Source organism: Vipera berus (assembly GCF_964194415.1).
Source record: "Vipera berus genome assembly, chromosome: 2".
Classification (NCBI taxonomy): domain Eukaryota; kingdom Metazoa; phylum Chordata; class Lepidosauria; order Squamata; family Viperidae; genus Vipera; species Vipera berus.
Genome location: NC_138203.1, coordinates 129,718,822 through 129,739,029, shown reverse-complemented (window position 1 = coordinate 129,739,029; position 20,208 = coordinate 129,718,822). Strand labels below are relative to the sequence as shown.

Sequence of the window (20,208 nt, the reverse complement as noted above, 5' to 3'; positions counted from 1 at the left end):
GGATGGTAGATTGAAGTCTCCCAAAACTATAAGTTTGGGAAACTCAACCACCAAACCCGAGAGGATATCGAGCAGCTCGGGCAGGGCTGCCGCTGTGAGACTAGGCGAAATGTACACCAGCAGCAAGCCCAACTGCGCCCCAGGACCAAATCTCATGAAGAGAGACTCACACCCGACTATCTGAGAAACGGTGGCCTCCCGCGGACATAAGGTCTCCCTAATGGTAACCGCCACTCCCCCACCCCTACCTTGAGCTCGTGGCCGGTGTAGCACCCGGAAACCTGGTGGGCAGAGGTCAACCAAAGGGACCCCACCCTCTGGGCCCAACCAAGTCTCCGTGATGCAGGCCAGGTCCGCATGCTCACCCTCAACTAAATCCCTAACGAGGGGAGCTTTATTAACCACGGACCTGGCATTCAGGTACACCAGCCGGAGCTCAGGAGGCTGCACATCCCCGCTCCCGGGACCTCGGGGAAGAACCAGAGGGTCGGAGCGCCTCACCGCTTGAAGACAGCGGAGACGGCCCTCCCGGTAACGATATGGCCCCCTGTCTATCCGCCTGCTGCCTTTCCCCGTCGTGGGAATTGGTAGTCCCACGACCCGCTCAAGAGCCCCAGATGTAACCACAACCCGCTCCCCCCGAACGCCGTCAGACCCAGGCCTGGCCTGCAACAAAGTTGTTTGGCTACCCCCCACCGCCAGACAACCACTACCCCCCACCCCCCTCCCCAACCCCCTAAAAAATTTAGCTAAAAAATTAACCAGGGGCCTCTTATTAGGTTTATATCGAGAGCCCCTGGCCTTTCCCGGCCATCTCTCAGGGTCCCAACAATTGGGCCCCTCATCGAGATTAGGGAAAGAAAAGAAGGCGGGACGCACCCAGGAGAGGGGGGCACCCCTGAGGGCGAGCAAGTCCGTGTCGGAATATTGATGCATCCAGTCAGCAAGTCCAGAGAGGGAAGTCCAATGATTGAAACCAACAGGAGGATCAAAGGAAAGGAGTGGGACATTTGGGCCATCCACCAACCACTGCCACTTGATTGGATGCTCCCAGAGGCATACCACAACCCGTCCTCTCACAACGGGACGCGAGTCTGCCTCCGGGGATGGTCCAAAATGCCCACCCTGGGTGGGGCAGCACCCACAGAGCTCCCACCTCTATGGGGCTGCCGATGTAAAACAGGCCACTCTCCCACTGTGGCCTGTACCCAGGTCCGTCCCAGTCCAAAGGGGAAAGAAGGAGGCAAATGGAAAGTTAATAAATAAGATAATAAATAAGTGAATAAATAAGTTGGCAGTCCGTTGTATCGCCATCGTTGTCACAAAAGTCGTTGCTGCTGCCATCATCTCAAGCAGCCAAAAACCAACGAATCGCTGTCGCCATGGTCGTCCTCTCCACCGCCCAAAGCAGCCCGAGGACGCCGCCGCCATCGCCACTTCCATCGTCAGCAATAACTCAGAACCCGCACAAAGGGCAGCCCTATCAGTAAAATAACAAGCAGCTGTCTTCTCCGCCGCCAAACGGCCCGAAGACGCCGCAGCCGCCAACAAACGGCACAAGCAGGTCCAACAATAAAATGTCTCCACCGCCGCCGCCGCCATTGCCACTGCTGCTGCTGCCGCCGCCGCCAGAATAATCTGCGAGCTTCTCATACAGGCTCTCCTCCCCTCTCACGGAAGCGCCGATCAGCTGGGGCTCTGAAGACGCCGCGAGCTCCAGGGACGCCGAGAACGCCGCCGAAAACGGCCGAAAGTCGTCCGAAGCAGCAGCGCCGACCCGACAGCCCAGGCAGCCCAGGACAGATGTAAACGCCCCCGCTGCCGACCGCAGCCTCCTAGGAGAGGTCCGGAGACACCAGGGCAGCAGGGACCGGCTAGCCGAAAAAGCCGAACCCAGCAACGCCGCGGGAGACAAACAGGCGAGGGAAAAGCGACGCGCAGATGGAACAGGCCAACAGCCGAACTGCCACCTCATTTGCCTCGTAATTCATTTCGTGGATCAAAATCCACATCCCCTACTCAGCGGGCCCAAAAAGACCCCCTGAGGGACTCCAAAAGGACGCCCCCATAGCCGGAGCTCACGGAGCTCAGCCTGACACGTCCGCCATCTTCAAAAGCCCTGGACTTCCTTTGCTTTCTTTTTGTTGCGACTTCTGGTTGTATATAAAAGCACAATGTTATATATTCTGCCACATATATATAAACATATTGTGCAAGATTCCCAACAACATGCTGTGGGAAGTCAGCTTTCCCCCCCGCCCAAGAGAAAGAAATATTTTTAGAAATATTTAAAAGGAAGAATATATTTCCCTAAAGGATTTTAAAAGCAGAAACAACCCCCCCCCCCAAGTCTCTCTGTCCCAAACAGAAACCAATTCTGCAGAATTGCAGATGTGATAATCTTGTCAGAGTCAGGAAACTGGGATTAGGAAGAAAGATCCCTAGAACAACAACCCCTCACACCAAAAATCTAAGAGTCATCAGCCCCAGCCCCTGAGAAGCAGGATATGACTCTTGAGACATACTAGGATTAACCCACCACCATCAGAATACCAGAAAGGCACACTCAGACTCAGATCAAAGTTCATGCCACAGGAACAACTCCAAACAAAAGGCTCAAGAAGATATAAAAACCCACTCCCTACATGTGCTTGCTCTTCTTTTCTTCCAGAGCCATATTTCTGTCTGGCTCTCCTCTTCAATAAACTGCAACCTTCTTTCTAAAACAGTCACCATGTTGTTTATTCCCGGCTTGGACTGAACCATGATGAAGACTTTTCCTTCAACAATGCATTGTCTGGTTCCCTAGAATAGCGTTCCCCAACCTTTTGGGCACCAGGGACTGGTTCTGTGGAGATAGATTTTTCTGCGGAGGGGGCATGGTTTCGCATTTGCTTGCACCCCGTGGATGGGGCTTCCCTTGTTTGCATGGCCCTGTTTCTGGCATGCTGCACCCCAGTGCCAGTCCATTGACCGGGGTTTGGGGACCCCTGCCCTAGAAGATCTGCATAAAGTAATGCCAGGAGAGCAGACTTGGACATCCAGTTATGAGGCCACTGCCATAACCCCGTAAAAGTAATTACATGGATTGTGTGCATATGTTTACTTCTCTTCTGTCATGCTCTCATCGTACTAATAAATAAAATACTATGGAAGAATAAAAACCCTAACTAATATTTAAGACAGAGAAAAGAAGAAAGTAAAGAAGCAAAGAGAAAACAAAGCCAAAAGTGCAGAAAGAAAAAAGAAAGAAGAAATAACTTCCAAATTTCTTTTGCAATAAGTATAAAGTTACATGTACCGCTTACTTTAAGTTTACAATATAACTTTTGTTTCTTCTATTTTTTTTCTCTAATCAAAGCTATCAGTTTCACCATCTGAGCTTCACCATCCATTCCTCCATTGTAGGTAATGTCAGATCCTTCAACTTTTGGAATCCGGCGGTGACAGTCAGGCTGTGGTGTTGTCTCTGCTCTTCTGAGACACACTAAATTGCTATTAATCCTCACTGGAAGCCAGATTGCCAAGTGCTGCTTAATATGCACAAGGCCCTGAGGTGGCATTAGGATCATAATCTCAGCTGGTAGTTCATTGGAGGAATGTCTCATCTTGGTTTCCTTTCCTCCAGATTGGCTGCCTCAGCTGGGAAGTGACCGAGGGGCTTCATACAGAAGAGAGAAAATGTCTCTCAGTGCTGCAATAGGGCATTTCTGCAGGTGTGCTTGGATGGGATGCAAACTGGTCTAGTTCAAAACAAGGATGTGAATGTGCAACATCTGCATGTGAACACAGAAGCTCTCTACTTGCAGACTTTAAGACTTGTGGACTTCAACTCCCAGAATTCTGCTGGCTGAGGAATTCTGGGAGCTGAAATCCACAATTCTTAAAGTTGCCACGTTTGAAGACCCCTGCAGTAGGCTATTGAGGAGTGCTTCATATCTCTTCTCCTCTTCAATGAGAAGGAAAGAAAGCTTGAGCAGCTATGCAATAATAATAATAATAATAATAATAATAATAATAATAATAATAATAGTAGTAGTAGTAGTAGTAGTAGTACTAGTAGTAGTAGTAGTAGTAGTTGGAAGGGACCTTGGAGGTCATCTAATCCAACCCCCTGGTCAGGCAGGAAACCCTATACCATTTCAGACATTTCAGCCTTAGTCATCATCAGTACTCTGGCCATGTGATATTATTACTACTACTACTACTACTACTACTACTACTACTACTACTACTACTATTCTAGATCCCAACCAACTCAAGCACAGCAAAACCTTCTTAGCACTGGTGGCGCAGTTAGAGTGCAGTACTGCAGTCTACCTCTGACTGCTGGCTGCCAGCAGTTCGGCAGTTCGATCCTGATCTGCTCAAAGTTGACTCAGCCTTCCATCCTTCTGAGGTTGGTAAAACGAGGACTCAGATTGTTGTAAGCAATATGCTGACTCTGTAAATTGCTTGGAGAGGGCTGTAAAATACTGTGAAGCAGTATAGAAGTCTAAGTACTCTTGCTATTAGCAATACTGAAGCCAGACAACATTCCTTCACAGATTTATATAAAAGCTATGGTTGGTTTGCAGGAAAGAAGGTTAAACTGGATTTTGCAAGTGTGTATTGCTGCCATACGCAGATGTCCATCCTTTCATCTTCCAATTCGTTTTATTTTATTACATCTAGTCCTTGATTAGCGACTGCCTCATACAATGACTGTTCACAGTTATGATGGTGATGAAAAAGAAACTTTATGACCAATCCTTACATTTACCACCTTTGCAGCTCTGTAAAGCAAAGGAAAGAATGGAAGGGAATGGAATGGAATGGAATGGAATGGAATGGAATAGAATAGAATAGAATAGAATAGAATAGAATAGAATAGAATAGAATAGAATAGAATAGAATAGAATAGAATAGAATAGAATAGAATAGAATAGAATAGAATAGAATAGAATAGAATAGAATAACTTTATTGTACTTTAAATGTACACTAATTGGCATATAATAAAATGTATGTATACATTTTATACACTACATAATATACACTACAATATACACTACATAAATATGACAAAAAAATTGCATATACCCACATACCCACATATATTCTATGACACAAAGAAACAACACAGTCTAGTTCGGATATGTACATGTACAGTACATGGCGAGAAAAACAAATCTTGTGAGTTTACCAGATGGAAGGCATAGGGAAAGCTAGAGAAAGATGTAAATTAGCACAGTCTGGTTTCACTTAACAACACAATCATGCTGGTCTCGACTGTGATCACTAAACTACCTGTGTGTGTGTCCCTGAAAACCATTTGTAGTCACAAAAAAATCTTTATAAGATAGGCCTCACTGAGAGTATGCATTATGTTGAAGGGTGATTTGAATGCCAAAGCTATTAAGTAGGCCAAACCAGAACATCTCCTGCAAACACTGGATGTGAGTGGCCTCTAGAGAATGAATGCAATGAATGGTCACCTCAAAAGTTCTGCAAAAGGCTGCTGTGTTTGCCAGCATGAGTTTTAAAAGCCTTGGGTATTCTCAAGATTGTTGCATCGCTCACCCCCCCCCAACATGCAAACACATCTGTCCATCCCTGTTCAGTATCTTGAGTCTCTTGGGGTGTTGCTATGGCAATAAAATATGGGTAGCAAAGTCCAGAAGAGCTCATGGAATCCTTGCACCGAAACTCGGCAATCTGGAATTAAATTCCACTGAAGAACGATTCTCTGTTGCTCCCGCCTGGATTGAAATTGTGGGGACAGGAACAGAAATTTGCAGGCATCAAGGGCTGATATTCCCTCCATGTTGTCCCTGGGAATTTCTAAAAAGTTTCCTTCATCTCCCACTCCCGCCCATTCATTTGTCTCATAGGGCCAGACGATGATAAATCAGGTTTTTGTTTTGTTACAGCCCTCCTGCCATTCATTATGTGGAAAAATCAGACTTCCTTTGGCAGCCATTTTGTGAAACTACCTGCAACCTGATTTCAAAATTCCATACTGACACAGAAATGTGGCCTTGGTCTGCTTTGGCCTCTGAAATATGACAAATTCATTTGAAAGCTAAAGTAAACTAGTTTATGTTTATGTTTATTTTCTTCATTATTTTCCCACTCTTGGCTTAGTCTGCAGCAAAGAAGCCTGAATCTCTGGAACATTACTCAGGGACTTCTGTTATTTGTGAAGCCCAGGCCCTTTGAAAAAAAAAGGAAACAAACAAACAAAAGCCCAGAAGATTTCTTTTTACAACACAGCAGTTGGCTGAGCTGTGTAAATCCTTCAGAAGAGTGCTTTGAAAGCACAGATATGCATATCAAGACAGCTGGGGAGAGAAGAAAAAAAAAACACCTCATAGATTAAGACTCACGTACATTCAAATTTACAAAAACTTCAGCTTGATGGAGGCTAAAGATGCATGAATTGGAGAGAGAAATGTTTCTAACAGGTGTGGGTGTGCACATGTATGATAGAAAATAAGGGAAAATAGAGGAGGAAAATTGTATATCTATTGCAAGAAACAAAAAAGCCATTTAATTCAAGGGTGAATAAACAGAAATTAGTCTGGTGCTCCCTTGCCATTTCCCATGCCCATCCATTCCTTTGCATTCTAGGGAGCAACTGATAATACTGTTGTAAGCAATGCCTGGATTTTCCTGATCAGTTATTTTTTAAGGTATTGTAAATCTGTAGTTTGGGCTGAACCATTTCAGAGTACAGAAGTATAAAAATTACCATAAGAGGCAAAAAGTTAAACTAGATAGAGAATTTTTTTAGTTATAGTAAATTGTGTGAACTGCCATATAGTCCAGAGATGAGATTCCACTTTAAAGAGAACAATGACTGTGATTTGTTGTAGAATACGTTATTATTTTTTAAGCTTTTAAAATGATTAAATCCTTAAGAATATCAACTGTGTAAGGAATTGCTACTTCCAAACATACAATCTGTTATCGTAAAAATCAAGACTTATGAAAGCATAACAGGAAATGCAGATGATTAGATCTGTACTTTAATCAACCAAAACTCTTGTTATACTTTCGTACGCCTCTCTCTCTCTCTCTCTCTCTCTCTCTCTCTCTCTCTCTCTCTCTCTCTCTCTCTCTCTCTCTCTCTCTCTCTCTCTCTCTCTCTCTCTCTCTCTCTCTCTCTCTCTCTCTCTCTCTCTCTCTCTCTCTCTCTCTCTCTCTCTCTCTCTCTCTCTCTCTCTCATTCCACCCGGTGATTTTCCTGGCTTGATTATAGCATCAATAATTTTTAAAAACTAGTAGAAAAGAAAGAGAGACACACCTTAGCATTCAACACCACTTGATTTCATATGAAATTGTAATTGGAAGCCAGCGTTCTATAATTGAATTACTTTGTATAGTGAGATGGGTGACATATTAAATAATAAATGAATGAATGTAGATTTAGATGAAAAAATTGTTGGATTGCAATACCCAGCTTGTTCATAATGGGCCATTCAATGATAATTACAATTTAACAACTACTAGTGTGAAAGAACCAAAGCTCCCTCCACCCTGGTTGTACATATTATTTGTATGCTACTATTTATATATTTGCCTTTATTGTATTTGGTAAATAACTCAGAAAACATGATCTCTAGACTGAGCATTTTATTGCTGGTCTTCATGCTGAAAAACACGTTTACATAAAAGAAATGAACGGATGCTTCTATTGTCTTGCAAGTTAATAGTTGGTCATTAACTCGGGGAAAATGTTCTTTTAAAAATAAACGTCTCATGAATTGTCACCCATCCTTCTTTTCATTGCTCAATAATGATTGTTCTTGTCCAAATTTGGCTGAATCAGTCTAACACAGATTGTGCTACAGTGATAAAGGTTGTGGTCTGAAGCAGGCCCTTCTTTGCAAATTTCGTGGCTATGGCAGCTTTCTTTTCAAAGCATAGTGCTTGTACATGTCAACTTAGGAAGTAGTGGCTTTGTCTGCAAAAAAAAAAGCTTTCTTACAGACACGGTCTTTTTACAGATGTTATTTCAGTTGTCATGCTCTGAAAATGATAGATGGGAACACTGACAATGAGTTGACCTGCTCTGCTAACTCTAAGGACAGCAAGGTCCATTGAATGTGGGAATGGAAGTGCAGTGCAGGGCATATGCCCACTGTTGTGTTGTGGGTTCTGGAGAGCAGGAAGGACACCGAGACGATGAGTACAGCATAGCAGCTCTTTATTAGGTGAAGGGACTGTACTGGGGAATAGGGGCTACCTGCACTCTTATATATACCTGGCCAGTACCTGGCCAGGTACTCAACCAACCAATCGGTTTGAACCTCTGTTTCCCGCCGAAATGCTTCCCGCCAAAACAGTTACAGTTCAACGCCTCCTGGTGGTGACTCTTATACACAGCTTTAGGTGTTGCAATAAAGCTTAATACATAACACCCACTTCTCTCCTTCAAGATCTTGATGCCTTCAACATGGTGCCTTTCACTGCCTAAGCCAGGGGTGTCCAACTCACGGACAATAGGCCACATGCAGCCCTCGACAGCTAATATTTTAAAAATTATTTTAAAAATAAAGGAAGTTTGTTATTTAAATCAGGGGTTTTCAACCTTTTCACAGATTGACAATATTTGAGTACCACCAGTGCTTAGCAAGGTGTCGAAAACTTGATGACTAAAAAAAAAAGGGGGGAGGGGATTTTGGGTTTTACTGATTAGATTCATTTGTTGTTAAAAAATGGTTAGTTTATAATATTATGGAAAAGCAAAAAGTTGAGGTTCAATATTAATGCTTCATTCTACTGCAACAGAGGAAGTCTGTTCTTTTTCCCTTCTCCCCCTCACTTCCCCCCCTTTCTCCTCCCCACTGTGTCCTACTATTTGCTTTTGTATTTTGGTATTTTATTCTATAAGCTAATAAAATATTACAAACTGTAGAAAAAAGTAAAAAAAAGGTACCAGTTTTAACTTCTTCGGTGGCTATTCCTTTACTGGATCAGTTTCCCTTTGCACTGACAAATGTATGATGAATTTATCCATGTTTATTAATATGCACCACTACCAGCTAGCTCTTTCCACAGTGTAGTAAGAATACAACCCCCACCCCCCAACCCCTTCCCTGAACCCTTAAAGACACAGGAATCAAGTCCAAAGCAAGAATGGCTCACAAAATAAAGAAACACATAAACTCTGGTGTTTTCCCCCCCTTTAAGCTGCCTCGTGTCACAATGTTGCAAACGAAACTGAAAGGCTCCGGCAATTGTGAAAAGCTTTAGCCTTAAATTTAGCCTGTTTACCTTCAAAGAAAACTTTCTAAAAGCCATAGACAGACTCAAGATAAGGGGGTAAAACTAACTACATTTGTTTAAAGGGATTAAACCTATGGAAGTCAACGCTTTGGACTCAGTGCTAGCCTAAAATACGGACTAAATAACCAAAGCACACAAACTGAGTCTCTGAATTACAACACGCTGTAAAAACTGTACAAAAATCCTTATGGTAACTCAATCAAGCTGCCAGCTGATCCAGAACTAAATAAACCCACTTCCTTTTTGACATGTTTGTCTGCTGGCTTGAATGCTGATTGCATTCTACTGGCTGGAGAAAACGAACCAGGTGACTTTTTCTTTCAGCAACAGCTGCTGCTTCTTCTCTGTCCGTTTCTTCCCTGCCTGCTGAGCTTTCCTCCTCTTTCCCTCTTTCCTTTTTCCCCCTTTCCCGCCCAAACCATCTCTTTTTATAGTCTTTTCTCTCCACACACACACACACCCTTTTTTTTCTTCAGTTCACCTCCAGCTCCAGTCTGCTTCTGGAAGCACCAATCAGGTCCTGGGGCTTCTGCCAGTTCAGACAATCCTGCAGCTGCCTCTCCCTCAGGTTTGGGTTGCTTCAGCTCATTCCCCTCCCCCGCTACACTTCTTTAGGACGGTTGTGTACCACCTGCCATGTGGCAAAGTACCACAGGTGGTAAGCGTACCACCGGTTGAAAAGCGCTGATTTAAATAACTACTGGTATATATGTTTCATCTGTGGCCCAAGACAGTTCCTGCCCACTCAATGCGGCCTAGGCAAGCCAAAAGATTAGACAGCCATGGCCTAAGCCTTGGGCTTTTTCCCCCAACACAATCACATTGGTCCACATTGTCAGCGGAAATGTTGAACTTAGTTGCAGAATCTCAAATAATTGATTGTGTCTCTCATGTGGTTGCCAACCTAGACTTAGAAAAATATGGACAACCTCTTTTTCCCAACTTTAAATGAATTATTAGGAAAAAACTGGTCATCTATTATCCAGTGATATATATTTCATTCTGTGTGTTTGGATGATAAATCAAGTTTGGGGATCTGGTCGCAATGAAACGTTCGGCTTACTTCCAGGCAAATAGGGGTAGGGCACATGGCAATACTTCTCATTAGGTGTCATCCTTTCCCAAATGAGGCAGAAGATTGGTTGCATGGAAACATGTCTCCGGGAGATGAAGGCTATCTATGGGATTGCTCTTAATCACCCAAGATGCAGAATCTTCAATTTGCATCTAAAATCGGGGTCGTTGACCCTTATCTGTTTGCATCAGCTGTTCAAAATCTATGCTCATATCAAAGGTTTTTCAGCCAGACACTAGTAGCATGAATTGAGAAGAAGGGATTTGTTAACTGCACAGAACAAACACAAAAGCACTAAAGTCAACATTTGAACAGTTAAAGATTCAATTGATATGAAACTAACACTTTAAACCCTTTAAAGTGATGCACACTTTAAACTCTTTATACAGAGGGATAGAATCAAGATGCCATGAAATGTTAGTACCATTGTACAATGCCTTGGTTAAGACCACGCTTGGAATATTTCACCCAGTTTTGGTTCCTATAATATAAAAAAAGATGTTGAGATGCTAGATTCTTCTAATGTGAATAGATTAATAGGTACCACTTCAGTGGAAAGGCAATTGTGCTCTGTGCACCATTGGCATGTAGCCATGCTGGCCACATCACCATGGCAAATGTCTTTGGACATCACTAGCTCCCTCGGCCAAAAAGCAGATGAGCACCATGCCCTAGACTTGGATATGACTGGACAGGGAAATCTTTACCTTTTATTCCTTGGCAAAGGGTCGAGAACGTGCAGCCTCCTAGGCTACATGCGATCTGGCAAAGAGTTGGGTGCAGTTTGTCAAGCTGTCTTTCTTGTTTTTTTGCTGCAATTGAAGGCCAAAAGCTTAAGATATTCACTGCATCTGTAAAATCCCATGCCCCTTGAAAAATGAATTTCCCTTCATTTTTCAATATTTTAGAGAGTACAGTAGGAAGAAGGAGTGCTGTGTGCATTGTCTTGATCTCCTGAATGAAAGGCTGGATATAAATCTAATAAATACTGTACATAATAAAACAGATATTTTAAGCTTCTGTAATGCTTAAGCCTCTCATTTCTCCCTTTTATATGCCTCCAAGCCCCCCCCCCCTTGTCTCTACTGAATAGAATAGAATTCTTTATTGGCCAAGTGTGGTTGGACACACAAGGAATTTGTCTCCGGTGCATAAACTCTTAGTGTTCATACAAGTAGTAGTGATAATCATGATCGTAAACAACATGAAAATACATTCATTATAAATCGTAAAAAATACAACACTTCATCATAAATCAAAAATACACTGCTTGGGAAGATGTTATTTTGGGAGCACCGTTTAATGATCAAATGTATGTATATCTTCACCCCATGGGTGCTGTGTTGCTTAGAAGCTGGCCAGAAAAATGTACTGTTCTTAAACAATCAGCTTATCACCATCAGGGGACGTGGGGGTTTTTTGGTATTATTTGAAGGGAGAAAAACAAACACCATGTACAACATTATCTGATGAAGTTGAAAAGCAGCCATGCAACCTTTATAGAATGTTAAAAGTTTAACCATTTGCAGCACAATACAGAATATTTACCTTTAAATAAGTCTGCGACCAAAACAAAAATTTGTGTGTTTTGGCATAAATTTGTCCAGCTGGGTTACATATCATTTTGCCTCCATACAAAGTAATTGATTTGATCTAATTTGTTACCTGCTTGTGTTGTTAAAGTGTAAAGGTCCTCCCATTTCTTTTCCTACAACAGAAATAGCAACCAAGCAAGTTTGGACTAAGACAATATGACTGGCTCAAAGTTATCTCAATAAGCTTCCATGGCTGAGGATGGGCTGAAACTGGGTCTCCCCGGTGCCAGTCTAGTGCCTTAACCCTTCCTGAAACTGATGCATATATTTGAATACCCTTATCTGTGATCCAGTATAGTAGGCTGAACACCCAGGATGGAGAGTGTACATTCCAGAGGAATAAGAGGCAGATCAACCCAAATATTTCGTGTGAGAGAAAGAGGTTGGAGACACCGTCTCTTTAATATCCCAAAGGTGCTTTTTCAAGAGGCAACTGGACTTTCTTGTTTTTCTTTGAAGACGTTTCGCTTCTCATCCAAGAAGATTTTTCAGATCTGAGTGGATGGTGGGGAATGGAAGGATTTATACTCCTTGCAGACAGCTGGTCATTTGCATTCTTTTAGAGCAGACATGTCAAACACAAGGCCCGGGGGCCGGATCCGGCCCGCAAAGTAGTTTCATGTGGCCCGCGAAGCCATCCTGGAAACAATGAGGGAACGGTGGACCTGGCCCAGAGACCCTCCTTCTGCCAGAGACCCTCAGATCTGTCCCACTCCTGCCCAGGCCGCCATAGGCACCCTTGATGCGAACGATGTAGAGCTGGCCACGCCAACCCAGTAGGCCATACGCACTCTAGCCACGCCCACCCAGTAGGCCACACCCACCCTGGCCACACCCACCCGGCCCCCTGAGGGCAACCACAATGCTGATGCGGCCCTCAATGAAATTGAGTTTGACACCCCTGTTTTAGAGAGTCATTGAGGCCACTTGGAGATTTGTCTGTGTCCTCGGGGTCGCCTGAGTAGTGCAAATGGGTGTGGAGCCTTCTTGGAACTGCTGAAAGGACTGTGTTGTGGAGCTGTGCTTTCCGCAGGATGTTTTCTGCCCTGTGTGCCTTCACTGTGGAACACAGGCTATTGTAGATGAGTTTGTGTAGTCTCAAACTGAAGCACAAACGGTTCCTATAGGCTGCAATTGTTTTGGAAATCCGTTCATAGTCCCACATCATTTGAAGGGTGTTCATCCCAAAGTGCATAGTTAAATGTCCTTTGGGACAACTATGACCGGGATGACTGAGAATCTCCACAGACAACTTTAATAGTTAATAGTTCTCAGAGTCTATGGTAGCTGCAGATAAGAGACTGCTTCATTTTGGCAGGATTCTGTCTATAGGTGCGGAACAGTAAAGAATTCAAGTTGGAAGAATCACCACACGTCTTCCTTGGGTTTTGGGCCTAACATTATCAGTATTTACAGATGACAGGCTGATTAGGTATTCCTCAGAGTAGTAATCTCAACACCATGTGAAAGACACCTGTTTGGGAAAGGTGTCTTAATAGATGATGACATTTTTTTTCTTGTTTCCCATTATCGGCACACAGCCCCTGCTGCTTTTACATCTACTGATTTAATTCCTTTGGCATTTGAAGCTCAGTAGATGTTGAATAATTTGGTGACATGAGTGCTGTCTTTGTGTTGTTATTTCATGGTAATTGAATTTTCAAAGACAGCACACTATACCACGCATATTTAAAGTAGGTTTGCACAATATACTCTTTCCATCAAACTTAATGCCATCCCACCTAGTGCCCCTGAGGTTTATAAGATAAGATAAGATAACCTTTATTTTCATTTTTTACTGTGGGCACAACAGCTCACATTAAAAATGAAATTTAGTTGCCCACTCTCAAAGTGAACACATACATGACACATACCTAAACATACTATATACAACATATGTATAGACCCACACCCCTACATATACATAACAAATAAATATTAAACACTCTCCATATGGAATATATAACAGAAGGAGGAAGCTTGAGAGTTCACAAGGTTAATGCTGTATGGAATGAAACTATGGCTGAATCTGGATGTTCTGCTGCGGATACCACAAAACCTCCTCCCAGAAGGTAACAGGGAAAACAGATCATGAAGAGGATGTGTAGTGTCCCAGATAATCTTATGGACCCTGCTCAAGCAACACTTCTGTGCTGTGTCCTGGATGGGAGGGAGGGAGGGAACTGCCAATGATCTTTTCGGCCATCCTCACCACTCTCTGCACCACCTTCCTGTCTGAAGCACTGGTGCTTCCAAACCAGACTGTGATGCTGTATGACAGGATGCTCTCGCTCGTCCCCCTGTAGAAAGTGATAAGAATAAGGGAAGGAAGATGTGCTTTTCTCATGCGACACAGAAAATGCATGCACTGCTGTGCCTGCTTCACCAGTGTCTCGCTGTTGAGTGACCAAGCCAGCCTACTTGTTAACTGCACACCCAGGAATTTGATGCTGGTAACCATGTCCACAGGTGAATCATTAATGCACAGAGAAGTGTAGCTGTGGCTGCCTTTTCTGAAATCGACAATGATCTCTTTGGTTTTTTCCAGTATTCAAAACTAGGCTGTTTTCCTTACACCAGTTCACCAGCCCCTCAACCTCCTTACGGTAAGCACCCTCATTGTCATGGTGAATAAGGCCCACTACTGTTGTACTGTCTGCGAACTTCACAATATGGTTGGTGGCAAACCTAGCACAACAGTTATGGGTCAATAGGGTGAACAGAAGCGGACTTAGGACTTATAGGACTTATCTATACAGTACTCACAGGCAAGCAACCATAAAATGAAACATAATCCTCCAGAGAAAGTAAAAATTGCCTGTCCTGAACTAATAGAAGTCTAGTCTAGCTTCTAGTTGGAAACCATTGGTAATCGCTCTCTGTTCTGGTTTAAGGACAAGGTTCAACTTCCTGTGTGATGCTTCCGTCTCAAATACAAAATACAGAAAAACAAAGTTGGAATGGATCTTGAAGGTCTTCCAGTCTAATCCCCTGCTGAATCGTATTGAGTTTCTTGATTTTCGGTTACTGTAGGAGATCATGTTTAAATTAAGCTATGGTCAGATTTAAGGAAACATGCAGGATTCTTATCCTGTGATTAAGAGATGCTTGACGTTGCTGTGGTTTGGAGAAATTGGATGGCAGTGCTGATAGATTTGAGACCTTTTGGACAAGAACATGCTGGAGATTTGAGGTGACATTATAATACTGCCCATGTTTAAAAATATCCAAACAGAGCATGGGTGGGCAAGGTACATGAGCCCCTTTTTAAAGGCCTCGCGGTCTTCCAGAGCAGACAGTAATTTAAATCTGAGATATATTTTACACTAAGATTATGCCAGCTTCAAAAGTGGTTTGGAAAAAGCCCTTTGACTGTTGTGTCAGCACAGTCTTTCTTTGTTGTGCACATGTCTTTTTTGCAGGTTCCTGCACAAGCCTGAGGAAGGATGCTTCTGCTTTTGGGTGTGCTGCTGTGTGTCAGTTGCTTAAAGAGGCACTTAAGTGATTCATAGCGCCAAGGTAACTTCAGGTTCCCTGTAGGAAGGCCAGCTGCTTTCACGAAGAGCTCACATGAGGTCTGAAACATTTCTTCCAAATCATTTTTAAGGCCTGTCCGATCCTACTTTAGAGCAACAAAATCTCTCTCCAGCCGAGCTTTACTCGTATGGACTACAGAAAACACCTTTGTAATCTTCCTGACAACTGCATGCAAGTGACTAGCCCAGGGGTAGGCAACCTCGGCTCTTTTATGACTCATGGACTTCAACTCCCAGAATTCCTGAGTCAGCTGACTCAGGAATTCTGGGAGTTGAAGTCCATGAGTCATAAAAGAGCTGAGGTTGCCTACCCCTGGACTGGCCACTGCCACCCTTCTAGACTGTTTTTTTTCAACTTCCCCTACACGTCTAGGTTTTTCTGATAAACCCCCCCCCCCCACACACACACACCCTCCAATACTAACCAGATCTTAATCCAGATCCTGCTTAGCTTTTTTACAGTCAACGAAGGCTGGGCAAGTGCTGCCACCTACTGTGACTTCCTTTAAAATAACATTAAAAGAAAAAAAGCATGAACGTCTCACCCACACTAAAATCTAGAGGGAGAAAAACATGAAAATTCCTACTGCAGTCCTCAGCCCACTCAAAAAACATTAAGCTTAATCTCCCAGGCTCTCAAAGTTTGCCTCCTGTTGATTGGGTCATCCTTCATTGGCTCTGAGGGCCCTAGAGAGCATTTCCTTTTTCGTATTCCCTGCCCCAACATCCCCGCCGCCCCCAATTCAACCTATTACCAGCTAAACCTTACTTCTCTAGCTGCTACTCTCCTCCTTTTTTTGTAATCCAGTCACAGCAAAGCTGCTGCTGCGTGGATGCATTTTGCTTTCGTTCTCCCTTCTACTCTACGGTGCCCCCCTTTCTCCAGCCAAGGGCTCCTCCGAAATGAGAGCTTTTTTTTCAAATACGAGGAGATCCCATTGCCTATCTTCACCTCCCCTTGTTGGTACATCATCAGATTGATTTAGGCAAGGAAACATTAGACAAAAGCCTTATTCCCCACTGGTGGTAAAAGGAAAGGTTGGGGAAGGGTGACAATTTCTTATTCAGCAGTTGCGGCCATGAAAAATTCTTGGAGGGCCAGGCAGTGGATTAGGAAACACACCGAGCTGTCGCTGAAAATGGCAACCCAGTCACAAGATTTATCTTTCTTGTAACAGGTAGCGCAGCTGGCGCGATTGTTGTGTTATCATCCTGTTGGCCTTCCATTTCTCCAGCGTAGAAGAACATAGGCTTCCATATAAGAAATGCCCTGACTTGTTCCGTGTTTTTCAGCAGCAGCCCCTAAGATGACTCTCCAGTAGTGTTGGGCCATGCTGGCTGGGGATCCTGGGCATTGTAATACTCGTGCATCTGAAGGGTGCTGGATAAGGAAAGTTCTAAGTTCAAAGAGAGGACTCAACACCAAGCTCCTTGTTTTGCAGCTTTCCTTGTGCTGCTGTTGACATGTTGTTTTGTCCCCAAGAAATGTGTGTGGGCACTTTCCATTTCCTTCAAAAGACACTCATGTGTTAATGATGTGCTCCTCTGGTTTCACTGAAAGACTAAGTGGTGTTTGTTGTTTTTCCTGTCAGTGTCTTTCATGCATTACAATGGGACTGATTAATTGGAAGTGAAACATTACGGACGAAGCGCCTGGCTGAGCTTGATGGCCTGTTATTAACTAGCAGCACACGAAGAACTGGCCAGAACTGCATGACCTAACCCAGGGGTCAGCAACCTGAAACAGTGAAAGAGCCACTCGGAACCGGTTCCCTCACAAAAGGAAAAACTGGGAGCCACAAAAAATGTGTGCACATGCGCGTACATGCGCGCATGCGCAGAACAGGGTTTGACTGAAGAGTGGGAGCCAAGGCGAAATATGCACCTACCCTGCATATTTGAATTGATTGGTTGAACTTTTTTAGTCCCACTTTTTTTTTTTTGGACTGCACATGGCAGAGGACTGGGAGCCGCAGGAGACGGCTGAAAGAGCCACATGCGGCTCCGGAGCCACAGGTTGCAGACCTGTGACCTAACCTATCTTTTGCTTTGGCTAGGTCTGTTGATATTAGCCCACTCTCTGCAGAACAGGTAGGGTCATTGTGTCACAAGAGAAATACACTTGGTGAGACAAGTTACAGGAGGGGCCTTCAGATGAGAATGAGCCCCACTTTTGTTGTTCCTTTCTGAACAAAAGGGAAAAAGTTGAAAATGGGAAGAAATGAATTCCTAGAAGAAAGGTGAATGAGAGTTCCTCCAGATGTATGAGTAAAGCAGATCCCAAAGTTGTCACAGGAGCGAAAAGGCACTTGCAGATTAATCCTGTCCCATTTTTTTTATAAGGAGTCTTGTTGACAGATAGGGTTGGCCCTTGGCAGGCCTTCTGCCTCCCTCACGTAGAAGCCATCTTCAAGACCAGCTGCAGGCTTATTAGAACTGGTTGAGTAAGATAAATACCCTCCTGTTATATAAATATACAGAACTGTCCGTGTCAAAATGAAGAATTTGGGAAGATTTTTGAAAGGCCATCTTGCCCAATCCCTGAAGATTAGTGCAGAATAGGGCTGTGCTTTGGGATTTAAAGGTGAGAGGATGATCGCAGGGCTTTTTTTGTCATAGAACGCTCAGAATGGAGTTCCGGCAGCTTTTTTGGATGGAACCTTGTAGGATAGGCAATGCGGGTTGTATGACATGTGTGAGTGCCGGCACCTTTTTCTTTTACAAAAAAAGCACTGATCCTGGGGAAAGATACATTTAGTTTTAAAGAGTTGTGGACAAGGGCTAAAAGCTCTTACTCATGTGTTCTGAAGTGCCTTTTATCCTTTTGCACAGCACTTATACAGACCTTAAAAATTCCTTGTTTGCTGATATACAACCAGCCAGACTCTATTTAAAGACCTCCAGGAAAAAGAGAGCCTACCACCTCCCAAGACAGTCTGTTTCATTGTCAAAGAGTTTTTCTTTTCCTAGAGCTGAATCCTGCTCCCTGTCTTAACATTCAGTTGAAATCACCCTGAATCTTTGCTTCCAGCTTTGCTGCATAGCGCAGCAGAAGACTGGCCCGTTCCACCTTCTGTATGGATTGGTCAGATCTTTTGCAATGTCTGCCAATGCCCTTGTGGGTCTGTCACATCCCTGGTGGGATGAAATCCATGCGAGGAGGTGGGGGTGGGGGGTGGGAGTTAGCATCCTTTTCACCGTTTTCAATTGATTAGGATTAGGAATTAGGATTTATTAAATTTATATGCCGCCCTTCTCCCTAAGGACTCAGGGCGGCTCACAACAATAAAAATTAAGAGACATAAAATACAAAAATTAAAAAAAGAATTAAACAATGAATATAAAAAATACAGGACAATTTACACAATAAAAACCAAATTAAAAACCATGGTCAGTCCAGACCCGCTTGTTGGAACAACCATGTCTTCAGGTCACGGCGGAAGGATCGAAGGTCAGGGGCCATCCGCAGCTCCGGAGGCAGTTCATTCCAGAGGGTCGGCGTGCCCACAGAGAACGCTCTCAGACTCCCAGCAGTGGATGGAGAAGACCCAATGGTCTTCTTGGTTGAGGGCGGCTAGGGAGGAGAAAAGAAGACTTGTTTGTAGGCAAGCATCTTGGGAGCCGTGGTGGCACAGTGGTTGGAAGGCAGTATTGCAGGCTAACTCTGCTCACACTGCCAGGAGTTCGATTCCTTCAATCCTCATCGGCTCAAGGTTGACTCAGCCTTCCATCCTTCCAAGATCGGTAAAATAAGGACCCAGATTGTTGGGGGGCAATACTCTGACTCTGTAAACCGCTCAGAGAGGGCTGTAAAGCACTGTGAAGGGGTATATAAGTTTAAGTGCTATTGCTATTGCTCTTTGTGTTGTATCCATAATGCTGGGCTCAGGATCAAGAAGGAAATTACCTACATGTTTATTTACCGGTATTTTGTTATATTTTTTCCCCGTTATCCCTTGAAGGAACTCTGCGTGGCACTCTAAGTCCCTTTTCCTCCCCCTTCATTATCACATCAATCCTGTGAGTAGGATACTTTGAAAGGGAGATGAGAATGAGTGGCCAATGATCGCCCAATAATTTTCATGGCTGGATAGAGATGTGGACTTGGGTTTCTTTTGCCTATTTTCCATCTTCTAATGGAATGAATGAAACTAAACATTAAGAAAACCAAGATCATGGCATCCGGCCCTCTCAATTCCTGGCAAATAGATGGGGAAGAAATGGAGGTAGTGACAGATTTTATTTTCCTGGGCTCCAAGATCACTGCAGATGGGGACTGTAGCCAAGAAATTAAAAGACGCTTGCTCCTGGTGAGGAAAGCCATGGCAAATCTAGACAGCACACTAAAAAGCAGAGATGACCCTGCCAACAAAAGTGCGTATAGTCAAGGCTATGGTCTTCCCAGTTGCAATGTATGGCAGTGAAAGTTGGACCATAAAAAAGGCTGAGCGTCAAAGAATTGAGGCCTTTGAACTCTGGTGCTGGAGAAGACTCCTGCGAGTCCCTTGGACTGCAAGGCGATCAAACAGGTCAGTCCTAGAGGAGCTCAACCCTGACTGCTCTTTAGAAGGCCAGATCCTGAAGCTAAAACTCAAATACTTTGGCCACCTAATGAGAAGGAAGGACTCACTGGAGAAGAGCCTAATGCTGGGAAAGATTGAGGGCAATAGAAGAAGGGGACGACAGAGAATGAGGTGGCTAGATGGAGTCACTGAAGCAGTAGGTGTGAGC

At 43.9% G+C, this 20,208-nt stretch overlaps 1 protein-coding gene across 1 annotated transcript in view; it reads left to right on the top strand.

Moving 5' to 3' along the window:
- Positions 1-20,208, top strand: part of PDE1B (phosphodiesterase 1B) — a 61,211-nt gene that overhangs the window by 16,848 nt on the left and 24,155 nt on the right. The gene's annotated exons all lie outside the window — the stretch shown is intronic.